General features: G+C 39.3%; 1 protein-coding gene across 17 annotated transcripts in view; it reads right to left on the bottom strand.

The window, feature by feature from the left end:
* Positions 1-17560, bottom strand: part of ptprsa (protein tyrosine phosphatase receptor type Sa) — a 245904-nt gene that overhangs the window by 174805 nt on the left and 53539 nt on the right. Inside the window, exon 1 of one of the 17 annotated variants that reach the window (XM_077535317.1) lies at positions 3596-4035. The exons of the other annotated variants lie outside the window; for them this stretch is intronic. The gene's annotated coding sequence lies outside the window, so the exon portion shown is untranslated. Of the gene's footprint in view, positions 1-3595; positions 4036-17560 lie in introns of those variants that run through there. 17 annotated transcript variants of the gene reach the window in all.

The raw sequence follows: 17560 nt of genomic DNA, 5'->3' as shown, positions 1-17560 counted from the left end.
GTTAATCGGAAAGTCAACCAAAACATTTTCTGGACAATAAACACAGCATTCTGATTAGTATTGTGTTTGTGGAATTTGAGTTAAAGGCCCAGTATGCCGGTTTCACTCAGGAAAATGCACTTTTTAAATACAGGATGTACACACTTTAACTTTCTCTCAGTCTACACATCTGGGTTTATGTTAATCTTTGGTGGTGATTTTGTCCTAAACCCCCATCTCCCCCCAGCCAGTATTTTGGCATTTTGTGTTTGTTTTGTAAACAGCGGGACGTTTCTGTGGAAAGACAGTGTTTACACCCCTCCAGCCAATCGCAGAACAGGGGGGTGCGTGTCGCAAACTGGGCCGGGCGAACGTGTCGGCTGCGTGACGTCACTCCCGCGGCAATTTGAAAGCACGCAGGATTATTTATTTTTTTTTCTCACTCACTCACTCACTCACAGAAACTTACGTGTGTGAATGAGTGAGTGAAGAAAAAAAATCTGTGCATGCTTTCAAATTGCCGCGGGAGTGACGTCACACAGCCGACACGTTCACCCGGCCCCGTTTGCGACACACCACCACCCCGCTATGCAATTGGCTGGAGGGGTGTAAACACTGTCTTTCCACAGAAACGTCCCGGTGTTTACAAAACAAACACAAAATGCCAAAATACTCGCTGGGGGTGTGGGGGTTTAGGACAAAATCACCCGCACACGTGAAGAAAAGCCCAGATCTGTAAATTGAGAAGTAGTTTGTTTGTTTAAATCCTATATTTAAAAAGTATTTTCCAATATTTTCCTGAGTGAAACCGGCAGACTGCGCCTTTAAGCAGCAAAATCCACCTTTATCTATCTGGCTGAAAATCACATTACAGTTGTTCAGGGCTCAGCAAACGACCAATCACGACTCAGGTTCAGAAAACAGGTGAGTGTGATTAGTCATTACCTGAGCAACTTTGATGTCATTTTCAGTCGACAGCTAGTGGCAAAATGGCCACCCCATTAGATGGATAAAAAGGGGTGGATTTTGCTGCTGTATTTATATTCTACAAACACAATCTTAATACCATATTTAGACTTGTGGAGATGCATACAACAGATTGTAAAGAAAACTTGTGGGTTTCCTTTTTGCATCTCGGCATTAACAGATTCTGTAAAGGTTCAGTAAACTACAAATTTCTGAAATACAAAAATAAACCCCAAAAATATCTAACAAACTAAACATTTGCTCTTTTTTTACTAACAATGTTCTTGTTAATTTACCCAAATTACACTTTTATAAAAGCTGTGAATGTTAAAATGTACCTTTAAAATGCTGCCTAAATTAATCAAGGTCTTGCCGCTCGTGTTACCCTTTATTTCCAATATTTTCCAAATCTTAAGAAACCGGTGGCTGACCGTTTGTTTACATTGTGCTAAAGCTATTTTTGGCTCCTCATTATTTGCAGTTTGGCTCTGTGAGTGCTTTTGTGAAGATATGAAGTAGTTTTTCTCCCTACACCATCCCCCCACCCTCTCCTCATTTTCAGTTGACTCTTTGCCCACTCGATCCCATTAAAAATGGAGTGTAGACAAGATTCTATTGACGTAGGGAGAACTTATATACAGTTGGCAAAGTAATAATTGCAAAGAAAATGAATTCTAAAACCCAGAGGATGGTCTTACTTGAAGACTTCTGTTCACTTGACGGGGGTGGGGAATGCTACGAAAGGCATCATATGCCGGGTACAATTCAATTAGCTTTTCCTCCAACTCCAAGGGAAGGAGCTCTGGGGAGGAATCAAAAGTTTTTCCTCCAATAAAACAAGTTTTCAAGGATGCAATGTTCTCACTCTTCCACTCTTCATTACCTCTGCCTGCAAGCCAGGAGCTTATAAATGCATTGATCTGCTATTTCTTTTCATCAAGACAAGAGATTAAAAAAAACAAAACCGCCTTGTTGATGGCGCTGTGACAGACAGGAGCTCCGCTGAGCCTGGCAGCGTATCCCCTTTTGTCTCTCATGCCCACTTATTTGACAGTGATCAAGGGTGATAAATTGTTCAATTAAGGGCACATTAAAAATCCAGGACAACGCTTGATGCACAAACCTCTATGTGGACGTGACGTCCATTTACTGTGAAGGACAAGAGTACATCTTGCGACTGACAACCAACATGCGACTCTCATCAGGAGACGAATGATTTTATTTCTACAAGCGAGCAGGTTGACTGAATGCAGGAATTAAACAAAAAGGTAAAAACTTCCACTGCAATTTGAAGTAAAACATTCCTTGTTCATCGAGTCAAGACCTGGAGGCAATAGGTTTATTCTGGCAACGTTCCTGGTTGTGTTCTGAGCCTGACCCTCACATTTGACCTTTCGCCATTCCAAGACACTTCCCTGTTGTTTTAATTACAGTCAAAGGACTAGAGTGACTGGGTTTGAGCCACTCTGAATGTCAACGTTGTACCAAATGCCTTGCATTAATCTTTTTATAGCCTACAGTTGCTATTGGGGAGAAGGGGTGTGTGCAGCCTGGGGAGGGTTTACCACTAAATGTTATGAACAAATTAGGATCTATTGCAATTCAAATTGGACACACTGGAAATTGTGCAGCTAAAAACAACAGCAACAATAACAACAAGCTGGGTCACATCTGGACTGGGGCTACATCTAATCTTTTTTGCATAATTTGACAAAAGTTACGTCTCCAGGCCAATATCTTTTTTTTTTTTTTAAATGACAAACAAGTATCTTCTCTTTATTAGATACTTCTCCGTTAACATATCAGTGCATCAGTTTCCAATTAACGCTATAGTTCCCTAAAATAATTTCTCTACCCTTGATACTTGACTTTTACAGCTTGTAAATATAATCATTGCTTGGCCCCTAGAAAATTACCATGTTGTCATGTTGAAAATGTTGTTTTAATAGTGCATAGAGGGAGTACATCCATCGTGTGTAGCTTTCTGACAATGTACAGAACCATACAAATATAGGATTTACTTTCTCTGAAAGAAATGTTTCGATACTTGTAAGGTCAGTTTAAAATAAACTTCTAAAAATAACTGTGACTGTTTAAAATTTGTTCACCCTGTGTTGAGCTCTGAATTACTGTTGAAACACAAAACTCGATCATGATAAATTAACCCTAACCTGGGTTCGAACTTTGATGAACGATGCTGAGCCTACACTATAACATTGCTGTCCAGGTGGAGGTTTTTGCTTTGTTTTTTCCCTTCCCCGAAGTCCATCAGGTGGTCTTTTTAAATTCGCCACCCTAGGTTATTTGCATTTTAAACATTGGCTTTTTTGTTTCTTTTTTTTTTAATGTGCATCAGAAATGTCATCTTAATGGTCTCAAAACAATACCTATGTGATGAAAACAGTTGGACACGTATGTGGCAGCGGTGATCGTCGTCCTTTTTTGAGCAACCTTTATTTTCAGCTTTAAGCACCGTGGACAACTCATATCTGTGCATCAAACGTTCCTCGCCAATGTTTTGATATATATATATATATCATACAACATCAATTAAGGATTAATGAGATTTAAAAAAAAAAAAAAAAAGAAGAAGAAGAAGTCAAGTCATCTTTATAGAAGAAGTAGAAAGAAAAAAGTATAGTCTACTTACTTGAACTCTTTTGTGAAAAGTATGACAAACTGGGAAAAGCCTTTTGAAATCCGTGGAGTTCCCTTTGGAAGTGAGCGGTCGAATTTCTTCAGGAAAAGTGATCGTTTGTATCCTTGGGGGGAAAAAAACCTGTACATTCCACTTTTAGCTAGGCAAAATAGTCAGTAACGAAAGGAGAGTGTAACGTAGATAAACACATAATTTCCTTCTTCCACCAGAGGCTCCGAGGCAGAATTTCCTTAGTGAAAGAAACCGAAAAGTAACACAAAAATAACCCACGGTAATCCATGCGCGACAACGCCGCGCGTGGATCTCCGAACGTCTCCGTTCTGCTTCTTCCGTTATCTCCACGTCGCAGGTTTGGAGTCTTTTCTTCCCAAATCCACCTCGCACGGACCGACTGGGGGTTGGGAGACAGGAGTCAAATGCCCCCCTCGCACCCTCCCTCTAACCTTCCTCCTCCTCCGCTCTCCCCCTCGGAGTCTGAATGAAAATACGGAGTCCTGTGCTGCGTTCATGGCACCTCATGAAACTTCGGAGACGCAACCAGTTGGTGCGTTCAAGTACCTTGAACGTTTCATCTTCAGTTTTAGTTATTTAGTTTCGTTATAATAACACCAACAGTGTATAAAAAAAATATATATAGGGAAGGCAGACTTTATTTGCTGTTCTTGGTGTTTTGTTTTGTTTGTTTTGTTGATCGTTTGTTACCAATATCTGTAAAAGTAAACTCACAGTTCTGAGTTGAGGGGTTCAAATCCATGCTCCAGATGAATGTATAAAATATGTTTGGATTAAGTTCTCCCTATGCTTGCAAGTGTTTTATTTTTATTGCAGTACTCGCTTCCTTCCTCATTCCAAGAACATGCATGTTATGCTAATTGAAGACTGTGAAATTAAATGTGAATGTTTACATGTGCACTGAGATTGGCTGGAGACCAATCCAGAACATCGGCCTTTGCCTGAAATCAGATGGGATAGACAGATAAGCACTATAGAAATTGGATGGATTGATAATAATAATGATTATATAATATTAATAATAATGGTGGTAATAATGACAATAATAATGCACAATAGTTTTTTTTATGTTGCAAGACTGTTGGGATGTCAGGAGTGTTATTGAATTAAAACAAAATGATATTTCTGAAATATATTTGAAATGTATCTTTTGTTTGTTTTCCCACATCTCTCTCTCTCTCTCTCTCTCTCTCTCTCTCTCTCTCTCTCTCTCTCTCTCTCTCTCTCTCTCTCTCTCTCTCTCTCTCTCTCTCTCTCTCTCTCTCTCTCTCTCTCTCTCTCTCTCTCTCTCTCTCTCTCTCTCTCTCTCTCTCTCTCTCTCTCTCTCTCTCTCTCTCTCTCTCTCTCTCTCTCTCTCTCTCTCTCTCTCTCTCTCTCTCATTGGCTGCTTCAGTTTGAATTTGACCAGTGACAGCTGTTGTTTATAACGGGCGGAGGTTAGTCGGGAGACATCCGTTACAGCATGATGTAAAAGTCATTTTCCACATCCAATAAAAGTAACTGCCATTGCAGCTCAGGTGACGTATAAAGGCAAGCTATTTCATCTCATGTCCATTTATATAATTTAGAATCGAAAAGGATGTATAAATGCTCATCTGAACAACACAACCTGGCTGTGAGAAAGTTAATGGAACATTCAGGATGAGCTACAGTACAACTGGAAAAAAGAAAGAAATTCAGTCCATACAGGGAGCTACAATTTATGAGTGCATTAAATGAAAGGCCCAATCGAAGGGAGTGCATGGCAATATATTTTGCGTGAACTTTTCGAGGAATGTGAGAGTAACGGATGGAGAGAGGCCATCTTTACAGCAGCAGTCTTTGCAGTTGGCAGAAAGCCATCTTGAGCCACAAGCACTGTCCTCTATCTGCTCTTTATTCAAAAGCCAGCATGACATGTAACACACCATAAAGAGGTGTAAAAAGGGCATGAAGGGTCCTAATCAATTTAACTACCGGTACTACCACCCTGAAAAAAAAAAATGTATTTATGTTACATAGGGTCCTCCGTTGTCTTCTTATTTACACCACAGACCCGTATTTAATCTGTCCGGTAAATCTTTGCAGCAAACCAGAGGTCTCGCTGTCATTCCCCTGGTGGTGTAAGCCTTAACATGGTAAATTTCACTCTGGTAGGGAAATGCACTCAGTGACCGAGGTTAGTGCTTTGGAAGGATAAAAAGAGCACTTACCGCCTGACATGTGCAATCCATAACAGAATAATGAGACTGCTCTACAGCAGGAGCTCGCTCTCGCTCTACTTTTTGTTTTCCTTGCGAGTGTTCATAAATGCCATGTAAATGCAGAGAGTGGAAGATAGGGAGAGTGCTCAAGGGAGAGTGTTCAATCGTTTGGCTCGTGTTTCAGATTCATGTAACAGCATGTTACTGTGTGAAGATGCTCCTAGTTAAGATAGTGAAACCACCATTCGCCCTCCTTCAGCTGCTATGCCCTAAAGAATCATTCTTGTACTGTGGACCACAGTGAAGCACAGCCATGACTCCATGGATTCAATGCCTGTGTGCCTCAACATTTGATTGAACAGCACAGTGGAATAGTGGGTTTCATTTCTGCCTCACTTCTGAGGTTCTGAGACTGGCTCTCGGTTTCTGTTCTGCCGATGCTCACATGGGTATTTCGGGTACTCCAGCTTCTTCCAAAAATATGCATGTGAGGTGAACTGAGGACTCTTGTTATTTGTTGTGAATATGACAGTTATTTCCTATACTTTGGTCATTATCATTTTGTGGTAACTTGTATAGGGTTTCAAAATTAAAACCCGGCATAAAAACCGAGACGCTACAATTTCGCGGGAAATCTTCGTCAACTGGTGGCGGCGCTGGGCTGCGGAAGAATGGAGAGTGGAACATGCATGGTGAATTCTATTCGCCGACGTGTGGGAGTGGGTGCATTCTTGTTGCTTGTGCTAGCTAATGCTAAATAGTTCAACCTCATTAAAGTCAATGCACTCACCATTATCGAACATTTTTTTGCTTGGTTCCAACATCTATTGACAATTCAAAGCATCCAGACATTTGTGATACTTCCACTAACGCAATACAAGTATCGTACAAACTATCAGCGACTATCATACGACCACACAGAAAGTTATAGCAGTCTAACGACATCTAATCAAATTTTAAAATCAAAATAATCCTCACAAATCAAATTACAACAATCCAAAATCCAATGTTTTTGAATGAGTGACTTCTTTTACCGAATTGACTGCCATTTTGACTTGTGAAGTTGTGACGTCATCTCGGAATTAGCAACTGGCTGTGTCGTTTGCCTCGCGCCAATCTCACATTGTGACATTGGAAATATGGTGCTAGAAAGCTCAGTTTCCATTGTGTCTGACCAGTGACTGCAGTTTTAGCATAGTAGGACTACATTTCCCATGATTATTAGACACAAAAGCAGGTTGTGGTTCTAAAATATGCCTGCTATTGATTAGATACGGATGAGAATGTGAATGTAAACGTGAATGGTGAAAGTAAATACGAAGGCATTTAACAGTTAAATTACCTTTTAAGAATACAAAGGAAGGCAGTTGGAGATGTAAAGTTGTGGGGGATAAGGTTGGGGGGGATACGGAGTGCAGGAAAAAGTCTGCATTTTGGGACAATCAGTGTTTTAATTAATTAATAATGGGTTTGAATCTCTATGACAACTGTGTGATTGACATACAAATGGCAAAAAAATAGGACGGTGGAACACACCTGCATACTCAAAATACGACTGTCCTTGTCAAATCAGGATCTCTGGTCAACAGAAACGTGTATACTCTATAACTTACATTGTACGGTTCCCTTGAGGGGCCTCAGGCAGCATAAAGGCGACTCACATCACAAAACTAATAGCTAAAAGGTCAAGTTGTTGACCACAAGGTGAGTAACCTAAGTGGAGGCAGGCTTGGACTACACAAAGACCATTGCTTCTTTTCTTATTGTCCTCTTGTTTCCCACCCGTTTGTCAATGTCACCCATAGGCGATGACGCACAATCACCCTTGATAGCAGCAGGCCATCGCTCATACTGTCTCTGGAGGCGACAACCTGCTTCCACAACCCATTCAACTGGTAGACATTACATCACCTCATCCAAAGCACAATTAAAAACGCAAGCATGTGTCAGTCTGTGGCCCTCAAGGGTTTAGGATGGAAGATTTGTTCCATATATATAAAAACGCACTGGAAGTCCACCTTATATGACATTTTCTTCTTTTGCTTGCTTTGGTAAAGGAACATTGACTCGGCAATGAGATTTACTGATTATATGTTAATGTATTGAGGGTAGTATGGTCAGTTGTGGCTTCACTTTCACACAGACACACACAGAGTACACACGGTACACAAACATTGTACCCAAACAGCGACAGACTGACGGCTATTAGAGTGCAACGATGCTCCCTCTTATCTCCCACCGTGATAGAGATCTACAAAGCGCTTGGGAGAGATTATAAATTCATTACCTTGATACACAAGTGAACACTGGGATAGACAGGAGTGTGACAACAGAGATGGGAGAGCACAGCAAGGGCACTGGGAGGAGCGAGGATACAAAATTGCAGGAATAGAATTAAAGATGAGCCAGTTCCCTTCAAATAATGCACTTTTTTGTGTGTGTTTATGCCATATTTTGTATAGCCTATATTAAAAGTGTTAAATAATCAGCCAATAAAGCTCATCTAGGCAGTGTAACATCCTAGCATAGAGGGAGTTTGAATATTAGGATGCCGGACTGGAGATGAATCCGCAAAGGGATAGATAGCTAATGCTAGCTAGCTTAGAAGACAGACACGGCATAGATGGATTTATAACTTTCCCAAAAGCGATGGGAAAAAACCTGGAGTCTTTAGCCAGTGTACGGCGAGGGATCCTGGAGGTTAAAGTATTTTAAGTTATTTAAAAGGTAAACATTTGCATAGGTTGACACGGCTTTGTTACAGCGGGAGCGTGAATGGGATAGTTGTTTGTCTATTCTGTATTTGCCCTGCGATGGCTATAGCAACTAATACAGGGTGTACCCCACCACTTGCCCAAAGTCAGCTGTGCTTCAGTTCACCCGTGACCCTAACGAGGCAGACAGGATGAATATGATGCTTACACATCTGTTTTCTGCTTTCGGGTTCCAAATATTATGCATTGCAGTCAGGTTAACAAACTTATAGGGCTGCTACAGTATGTTCCGAAACTGACTGGCTCACCCTTCATTTCTCCTTCAACTCCCTTTCTCATGCTCGCTCTCAATCTAGCTTTTTTTTTCCTTGTGAAATTGTTTCCCCTCCAGCGCTGTTGCACTTGGCTGACTTTTGAAGGCAGGTGAAAGAGTGCGGCTAAATAAACTACCATAATTTTAGGGAGAGCAAAGAGAGACAAGGATATAAACAGAAGAAGAGTTTCAGATTACCACATTAAACTCTTGGTCCCGTTCAAAATATGCTTACTAATGGTGGTGTACGTTTTATAATCATGGTTGTCAACGCTTAACTGAATCATCTGACATACACAGATAAGACACTAATTCCACCAATGTGAGGAATCCACACACACACACACACACACACACACAAAAGAGAAAAACCCACCACCAACCCCCAAAACGGTCTTCTCTGAATATATCAGGGCTAATTGCCCAATGTTTTCTATAATACGCCATCTGGTGGCCAAAGCAATGAGCTGATAATTAAAACAATGAGCAATTGACCAAAATCATCCCTCGTCGGTGCTAAATTTACAGCACTGGTGATGAACAATATTTAATAATCACAAATTATATTTTAGTGTTGCTATGATGTTATGATATGGACTTGTGTTTTGTGAGCTTGCATTCCACTCATTACTTCATGGCCTATAAGAAAGAAGAAAGAAACAATAACTGACCAAATCAAGTTTTTATGAGAGATTTAATGGTCACCTCTGATCAGCTGATCTAAATTGTAGAAGACTTACAGAGTGGACTCAATTTATCTGTGACGTAATTTATATTTTGTACACATGGTAGCAGTCCTTCAAAAAATCAGTAGTTTTTAGTAGCCTATATTTATTGAGGACTGCACAATTATGGAATTTCAAAGTGACATTTTACTTTACAATTGAGATATTTTGTCCAGAAAAGAAAATGTCAGGTTTGATGTGTGATTTATTTGATTTGGCAAGAAAACATTTTAACAGTTATGGAAGAGTTATAGCTGTGCACTTTGTAACAATTTGCCCCAAAATATCTTTACAATAGCGTTTTCATTTGACCATTTATGACTGAAACATTTTTTAATTAGTAGATTAACAACTTTGCTGTTCATAGTGGGAACAATAGTTTTCAGTACTGTATTCGAGTTCGAATTTCCCGTGGAGGGAACGTCATGTGTGCATTGTGTACGTGAAGAAGGGAAAATGCAGTTTCATTTTTCAGCCAAAATGTGACAGTCGTGATTCGAAATTCAATTTTCTGAGTTCAGTAGCTTTAAGTTGTGAATTGCTAACCCAGTTGCTCAGCCAGTTTGAAACATTTACCATAACCTTTGTCAGGTGTGCACTGTGCACTGAATAGGCTTTATCATCTGCGTACATTAAGACTTCACAGCCTTGGCACACAAATGGTAGACTACTTATATAAAGACAGAACAGAATTTGACCGTGTTGTACACCCGTGACAAGATTTTTGAACACACTTCTAATTTAAATTTTAAATTTATAATTTAAAGCAGATTGGGGAAATTTATATTGATTAAATTTAGAGTACTGGGCCCAGTTCTCGGTTATTTTAACCACTGTTTAACCCCTAACCACCGGTTAAATTCTTAACCCGCCGTTAACTAACCGGCCATTAAATATGCTTTGTTCAAAACGTGGTTAGTCAGCCGTTTGTTAATGGCACCGTCAAAGTTAACCGTGTCGTTTATGTCACTGGTTAGCACCGATATATCCCACAATTCCTCTTTTTGTTTACTTCCGGGTCGGCGAAAGCAATGGATACTATCCAAATGACTGCTGGCACATAATGAAAAAAAAGAAGACGGAAGAAAACCTTAAACAATCAATGGTTGAAGTAATTTAGGAGTTTTTGTAACATTATTTATTTATTTATTTATTTATTTTTAATTAACCATAATTGATTTTTGTTTTCTCTCTGTCCATTTTTAGAACTTGTCTTAAAAAACAAATTTTTCTTCTTTCTCTTTTGACACAGCATGCGACTTGTAATTTTATTACTGCTAAGAGGTAACGTGTGCTTAACTCTTCATCAGAATAATCACCAACGTCAAAGTCAAGCCCTCGATAGACTTTTTCTTGTGCTCAGTGGGGATCATGAAGGCAGCATTAGCCACGAACGCAGAGTTAACCACAGTTAAAAAGTTAGCGGCGGTCCTTAGGTGTGTTAACTTGAACAGAAAGTTAACAGCCGGTTAAAGTTAACAGAGTTTTGAACACCATGATAATAGTGCTGTTAAACTTAATGGTCGGTTAAATCTACTTAACCAATGGTTAAAGCTATAACCGAGTTTTGAACAACCGGGCCCTGGACAATATTATGATTAAATGAGTCAAATGTTGTTCAACATGTTTGAACCCCTATTGTGATATGTATTTATGTGCATGTCAAAAAAATAAATACATAAATAACAGACAGCTTACTTTCCACTTACGGGACTGTAAAGGTTTGTTCTTTGTGATCCAGCAATGCGTTATTACTTTGTGTGCAAGCTGCGTGCATGTCGCATCCTTTGAATCCTTTGAATGCACACTACTTGTACTTGCCGAGTCTTTTGTACATGTTCATGCCTCAAAGTGATTTTTTTAACATAGTTGTGTGCTTTTCAAGCTTTTGGGGTCACCAAGCGTGTTATGCTGAGCGCAGAAATAACCATGCCTTTCAGCGAGTGCACGTGCACATCTATGGTTTGAGTGCACGTGCACTTCCATACCACAGAGAGAGGCGGCTGAGGCTGATACTGATGAGTGATGCCAGAGGTGGTTTTCTACCAACCTCACTACCGGCTCACTAATGGTCTCCTCACTGGCTTGGCTGACCGACTTGCTGCTTCTCAGACAACCTTATTTGGTAGTAGGGAAGTGTTGAGGGGGGTAGTGCGAGGAGGAACAGTGGGGCTCTGTTTACATGGAGGGTCAGGGGGTCAGAGTACCAGTCTGCCGTGGAGCAAACCCAGAACAGTTAAAGACAGTAAGAGAGAAAGCGAGTCGTTGCTTCGCTCCATTGGATGGATTGGGGAGGATTCCGTTTGTGATTGAATGTGTGTTATAGTAAGACTCAGTGAGTAGATAACCTTACATACTTGGCTGGAGAGGAAAAAAAAAACTAGAGCAGGTAATTTCCACATAACATTTGTTCATTCCATGATTTATTTCTTTAAATATTTATTTATTTTTTTGCTCTGAGGCCTTGCATAGTTGAGCGGCGGTAGAAAGGAAATTAAAGGCAACCATCCTTATAGTTTTGCTCTTGTCCGCTTGACTGCCTGCATGCCTGCCTGCTTGTCTGCCTGTGTTCCCTGGGCAATGTTTATGCTGTGCCCTGCCCAGGACAGAATAGATTCGCCCACACAGCACTGTGCTCTCAACCAGAACTTAAGTAGGTATGGCAAGCTCGAGCCACAGTCTCATTCACGCTCATTCCTCTGGATTAAGTCCGATCGCCTGAGGAAACACGGCACTGGCTACATTAATAGACCCAAAGATAGCATCTCCGCACCCCACCCTCAATATATACATATCCCTGTCATTTGCGTTAGGACCCATAAAACTTTGTTTATTTTCATCTCCTGGCTTCCCCTGAGTTTCGCAGGCTAGCGCTGTCTAGTTGGGAGACTTGAAACTGCTAAGTTGCTGAATTTCTAAAGGTCTCCACGGTGGTGTGAAATGTCATGCAAAGATGAGTTCACATTCAGTATAACACGTCCGAATTGATGAAGCTGTTGAGTTCTGCTGATGTAATGAAAAATAAGCTGGAGGATTTCCAAATGGCCAGCACAGTGGGCTCGTGGTTTGTTCTGTCACCTCGCATCAGGAGGTTCGCAGTTCTGATCCTGGGCCGGGACCTTTGTGTGGTTAGGGTTCCATTTACGTTTTCTCCCAGAGTACAAAAGCCGGTATGTTAACTGAATACTCGTATGTGCAAATGTGAATGGTTGTCTGTCTCTGTGACCTCAGTAGCATAATATTTCAATTCAATTTGGTTGGCGATCAGGTTTATGTTTCTGAGCCGATTATTATCGGTGTCAACATTCTGCATTTTGGCCAATGTACTATCGCCATTAAAAAAAATAAACAATAAAAATCTGACAGCCAATGAAAGATCAATTTAAATCTATGTTAACTTCAGGAAACTTATTTAAATGTTCTGTTAACTTTATAAGAGCTGCTGCTTACCATAAGAAATTAAAACAAAGATACATGAAAGTTTAACATTTCAATTATTTTTAAAATTTGGGGAAAATTATTTACTATAGAAGCTCCCTGAACTTTTTGTTAGAATTTTAAAACAAATATGTCAAGGTATCTATTGTTGAAGAAGAATATGTGAAGAAAAAACAAAACACAAAAAAACTTCTATATTTTGCAAATCTGGATTTTGACTGATTTTGCAAGGCCCACAGAATATTGTATTCTATTGCTATAAAAACTTGGAACCTACCAAAAGAAAGATTAAATTCTCTTCTTTCATCAGGAAAAAAAAAAAAGTATATTTCTATCTGTTTCCGTTTTGTAGCAATTAGAATTAGAATAGAGCTAGGTTTTATTATTATTCACAAATCTATTTAGAATTGTGAGTAATTGAGCATTTTTTTCTCAACATGGCCCTGGTTGATCTCCTTGGCTCTGCTGCCACCTGCTGGCCGTTTGTGTAATAACTACTATTTCTTCAACCGTTTTTTTGCAGTTGAGAGGCTGCATCAAAGCCTTCTGTACGTGCTAGCATTAAAAAAAAGAATAAATAAATAAATAAATAAATAAATAAATAAATAAATAAATTTAAAAAAACATGAAAAACGTATAAATATGTCTGGGACATTTAAAATAAAACACATTTATACATTTTTGGGAGTAAATGAGTTAAGTTGTTTTAACAAAGTTACACAGTTGGGATTTGCATTCTGTAAAAAGATTGACACCAATATTTTTTCTCTTTTACTGAAAATGAATATCGGTCGCAAATATTAGTCTCCTTAGTTACCAAACATCCAAATCGATATCGACCCTGGAGAAAGAAAAAAAATATATATACTACATCTGTCTAAAGCTGCACATTATTTGTTTTATCCCCGTTTCACTCTAAAATATTATATAATACCCAACAAAGTATGTCATAAAGTTAAGAGTTCTCCATCAACCATTCAGTGGACTGAAGTTGCTTGAGCCTAAACTAGTGAACCATAGCGTGCAAATGCAAATGGCCCTAAAATTTACTGCTGAGCTGATCAGGGTGAAGCTCAGCTCTCGATATGAGGGTGCTAAACAAAATAGTATTAAAAGTATTTTTTCCTAAACTTTTTCCAAGTGTAGGTGAGGTAATATTGTATTAAAAAAAAACAACAACACACACCTGACAAATAAAAGCTGATATGTTTATAATCCTGAATGCAAAAGTCTGTAAGAGAATGAACACTTTTGTAAGTATTGCATCTGTGGTCCACCACAATGAAAAGTAAACTGATATCCTGTCCATCCTGCCGCAATTTTTGGAGAGCAGTTTCTCAAATGTCCCTCCATGCAAGGATACATTTCTCTACATAATGAGGGTTGCACGGGTGTGGTGTGCAGTGACGCCAGTGTTACGATGATGCTGATAGAAGCTCACAAGGCACATTAACCAGCTGATAGCAGTGTGCTGCGAGAACACAGCGTCTCTGGATGCCAGCTGTAAAGATTAGCAGAGCTTTGTTTAATTGTGCTGCTAACATCCTGGAAGCCGCTCGAGAGTTAACTGCTCTCTTTTCCTTATAAACTGTCTTTAAAGCTCAGCCAGTGGTTGACGGTTGCTTGTTCATTCAAACGCAAAGTCCTTAGCAATTTGCTAAAAGCTTAAAGAGATGCGGTATGTGCACTCAAGACGCGTGCATCCCCAAGAGCTAAGGTGTAGTAACCCTAGGGGAAAACCATAACATGCAAACAAAATACAGCAACAAAAACATTAGGCAATTGCCCTCACTTTTACTGCATGTTTAAATTGATTTGATGTTGTAATCCTAAAATAAAAAGGTCCCCATAAACCCCCAGCAGTGCCCCTTTGAGGCAGAGTGATACATCAGCCAACTGACCCAAATTGCCTTAGTTAGAGCCAACTCACCAGTTGGGATAAACAACATCAAACATTATAGTCGCTGAACTTTGATCCAATTACATGTTTTCCTCCCTCTTAAAGCACAGCCAAAAATGCACAATAAATCAGCCAGCAAAGTGCAATCTAAACATCTTTCATCTGTGCGGTACTAAAGCTTTCCCACTGGAGGCTAAGTGATGAGCAGTAAAAGCAGCTCTACGTGTTGTCCTGATTTCAGGAAGAGGTGTTGGAAATTTGACACATTTGTCTGACATGCATTGCACGCAATTTTATTATTAGTGACAACGGCACTTCCCAGGGTCGTTTGCACATTACAGAGCTCACACCTCTATTTTTTTTTTCCCCCCACTGGAGGCATTCCTATGCCTCAACGACAGTATATTATATAAGGTGTAATGGAATAATTTTATTTTATTTTTTGCACACTGTGATAGTCAAATACAAATCTACAATCTACAATTTAAAAAAAAAAAGCGGTGAATAAAAAAAAAAGATACTAATCTTTATTATCTAGTACCTGCCTTATTTAATTGTATACATGATTTAATGTTATTTAATATATATTATCCATCCATCCATCCATTTTCTTGACCTCTTATTCCTCACAAGGGTCGCGGGGGCTGCTGGCGCCTAACTCAGCTGGCTCTGGGCAGTAGGCAGGGGACACCCTGGACTGGTTGCCAACCAATCGCAGGGCACACAGAGACGAACAACCATCCACACTCACACGCACACCTAGGGACAATTCGGAGCGCCCGATTAACCTGCCATGCATGTCTTTGGAATGTGGGAGGAGACCGGAGTACCCGGAGAAGACCCACGCGGGCACGGGGAGAACATGCAAACTCCACCCAGGAAGGTCCGAGCCTGGACTCGAACCGGAGACCTCAGAACTGGGAAGCGGACGTGCTAACCACTCGACTACCGTGCCGCCTCAATATATATTATTTATAATAAAATATTATAAATTTATTATGGGTGTCAAAATTAGTGCATTAATTTTGAGTTAATTTAAAGTTCCTTTAATGCTACTAATTTTTTTTAACGCGCGATTAATGACCGCCCCTTACTTGCAAAACCTGTACAGACAAACCTGCAGAAATGTCCACATCAAAATTTTGCATTAATAAATGTAATAACAATGCATATATTTGTGGAGACTGGGGTCAAGTCGGATTTCACAATTTAAAAAATTTCAGAATTTTACGATACTTCATGTTATATGAAAAGAAAAATGCACGTCACCAAAATCTTACAACCACAATTATGCCATCTAGTGGCAAAAAAATGACTCAACACATCAATATCACACTTGATTTTTACAGTACAGTGCATCGTTTTAATTTTAATTCAATTTTATGAATTATTATGAAAGTACTGTATGAATGACTAAAAGACGCAGCCATATTTCTATTAGTTTAACATTTTTCCACTTTTATGTTAGAATCGTGAGTTAACAATTGAAGTCATGTGATTAATTACCATTAAAAATTTGAATCGCCTGACACGCCTATAATTGATATATATTTAGTATTTAGTGTACTAATATATAAAATGCTACTGCTAACAGTAAAACAGACACAGTAGAACTCTCTTAACTTTCATGACAAATGACAAACGCTTTATGCGAAGGTGGGTGCACTGTCGATGCACCTCACACATCTCACAATGCTTTCATGCTAAACCGAGGACTTTCTTTCAAGGTGCTTTGATGTCTGCACGACACGACAGTGGGTCAAACGCTGAGATTTGGGGCAACTTCAGAAAATTCACTCTTCGATTGTAGTGTTAGCACTGTAGTGGGAGATGCACATTTTCAGCAATAAATGGCAGGAAGTTCCAATATAGCGTGTCCGGCGAACATGAGGCTGGTAGTCGCTTGTCTGGGCGGGGATGAGAGGCACGTAGAGAAGTGATGGTTGGCCCTACATCTGCTTTGACACACATTTCCTCCACCTCAGCTACAGTTCGTGATGGTGAAAAGCTCTGCCAACAGTATTTAGAATCAAGCGATGATATGGCAATGAGGAAATGGTGAGCGGGCTATTTAACAGCAGTAGAGTCATCCATAGAAGATACAGTAATTCAACTAAAAATGAAACTACCATGCAAAGTGCAGTGTGAAAATGTAGAAATGTATTCACTGCACAACAATAGTGTTCTAAGACTTAGACTTGACTTGGCTCCCTCTGGGAAATTTAGATGTCCAGAGGCAATGAGAACAGATAATAAAATAAAAAAAATTTAATCAATCAATAAATAAGGTTATCACACCAGAGATTGAATTAATAATAATAATAATCATAAAAGTAAAATAAAAAGTAAAAATTCAATCAATCAATAAATAAGGTTATTACACCGGAGATTGAATTAAATTAAATTAATCTATTAGACTTACAGTATTTCAGGGATTCATATTTTGAAACTGTTCCTTTATCTTGCTGTGATGTGAATTTAAGAGGCAACGTAATGGACTAATTTACGTTAAATGGAAGCTGAATAGCAATTTATTTATAGTACATTGCTTCATTTTGTGTGGTTAAACATTCAAATATTAAGAGTTTTTTTGTTTTTGTTTTCAATGGAATGTCACACTTGGGTGGAACAAAGCTTTAAAGAGATTAAGTCAAGTAAAAAAAAAAAAAAA

Source organism: Festucalex cinctus, chromosome 10 (genome assembly GCF_051991245.1).
Source record: "Festucalex cinctus isolate MCC-2025b chromosome 10, RoL_Fcin_1.0, whole genome shotgun sequence".
Classification (NCBI taxonomy): Eukaryota; Metazoa; Chordata; class Actinopteri; order Syngnathiformes; family Syngnathidae; genus Festucalex; species Festucalex cinctus.
Note: the sequence above shows the minus strand (reverse complement) of the source record. Positions and strands in the feature narration are given on the sequence as shown.